Source organism: Atta colombica, unplaced genomic scaffold, assembly GCF_001594045.1.
Source record: "Atta colombica isolate Treedump-2 unplaced genomic scaffold, Acol1.0 scaffold150, whole genome shotgun sequence".
Taxonomy (NCBI): Eukaryota; Metazoa; Arthropoda; class Insecta; order Hymenoptera; family Formicidae; genus Atta; species Atta colombica.
This window is the reverse complement of record NW_017259240.1, coordinates 2,150,089-2,151,927: the sequence shown is the minus strand read 5'-3', so window position 1 is coordinate 2,151,927 and position 1,839 is coordinate 2,150,089. Positions and strand designations below refer to the sequence as shown.

General features: G+C 21.4%; 1 pseudogene; it reads right to left on the bottom strand.

Annotated features, from left to right (window-relative positions):
* The window catches only part of LOC108685289, a 4,582-nt pseudogene extending 3,843 nt beyond the window's left edge, over positions 1-739 (bottom strand).
* Positions 740-1,839: the final 1,100 nt, after the last annotated feature.

The following is a 1,839-nucleotide window of genomic DNA, read 5'->3' as shown; positions in this document are numbered from 1 at the left end:
GCGATGTATATATATATATATATATATATATATATATATATATATATATATATATATGTACCTAGCAAACGAGAATGGATTAAAATGGATTGAAATTTATTTCTATCCGAATGCGTTTTAAATAGCGAATACTTTTTTTGGATTTAATTGGATTCAATTGGATTCAATTAAATTCAAATTGGATGCAATTAGATTGAAAAACATTTCCTATTCAAAATTTTGAATTGAACAGTATTCACAATGTGTGTGTTGTGCACAGAAAATGCTAATATTATTTTTAGATTGAAAGGCATAGAGATATGCAATTCCTATAAATGAATAAAAATGCATTCAGGATTGAAAAGCATTCATTTTAACATTCGTAAATCAATATTTCTGAAAATCTGAATTCATTTCAATTCATTCATTCAATTCATCTCAATTTATTCTCGTTTGCTGAGTAATACATATATATATATATAACATTTTCAGTATTAATATATAATTTAATCCTTTTAACGTTACGAGATTATCGTGATGACAAAGACTATGTAATTGAAACTATGTAATTGAAAGAGTTAAATTACTTATTAACACTAAAAATATGTTGATTTGCATTCAATTGCACTTAGTGTTGCACTAGTTTTTTCAATGGAAAACGCCATTAATCCCAAATAAACTTGTAAAGCTAATAGATTTAATAATAAGAAAAGAGAGAAAAAGAGATCTTAGATTTACTTAAATCAATTTTCTTCCTCATTGTTAATTTGTAAACAGAAGATTGTCATCTAACGCAACAAATCGTTCAATTGTCTCCTTCTCTCCACGAGAATATTCTTTAATGTTTTTCTTTTATTATAAACACAATTTTTGTTATTTGAATATCGAGAATGTTGTTAACTATTATAATTAATAGTTTTAAAATATTTAAAATTAGTTTTTAAAATTATAAAATTAGTAATACAATGCTTTTCGCAGTTCACTATTGCAAAATTGAAAGCGAACATTATTAAGAAAAGCATATTCATTCACTTGTGATGTATTATAAATTTTGTCATTTCTTAAAAAAACTGATAAATTTTCTGTAATTTAATTTTTAAGAAAATAATTTTATTAGATTTAACAGCAAATTTTAATTATATATATTATTTTATAAAATCAATAACATTATTATTTTATAATTAACTTTATAATTATTTTATAATTGAATCTCAAGTTTAAAATGCAAAATTAATTAAAAAATGATATTATTGATTTTATGTTATAAAATAAATGTAATTAAAATTTCCTGTTAAATCTAATGAAATTATCTTCTTAAATTAAATTACAGAAAATTTATTATAAAAATGTGACAATATAATAGAATTAGTACATAGAAAAATAGCAGTGTTATTTAAGAATTTAAAGATTTGTTAAAAATAATTCATGTTTTATAATTTATTCCTTTTTATATATTTCGTTGTACTTTGGTTAATTGTTTACATATGACATTTCATGTGGTGCTATCACGTGTGCGCATACTTTTTCATCTTAAAGTTACTATACATGATTTTTACAGTTTATTGTACAACTGTGTCGTAAATGTTTTATTATACAGAACAAGAATGTATATAATTGACCGCAAAAAGATAGTAAAAGTTCTAAGCATGAAGTTTATAAAAATGATTCCAAAACTAATTCTATTGAATAAGTGTAAAAGTTATCAAAAATATTTTTACAAAAATATATATTCGTAAATATTCACGTGAAGCTTACCAATCAAATATAATTTTATAAGTTTCATATATCGAGGTATATATGTATGCTATTCTAACATTATTCTATTAGATAATTAATATATAATATACTTTAATATTAATG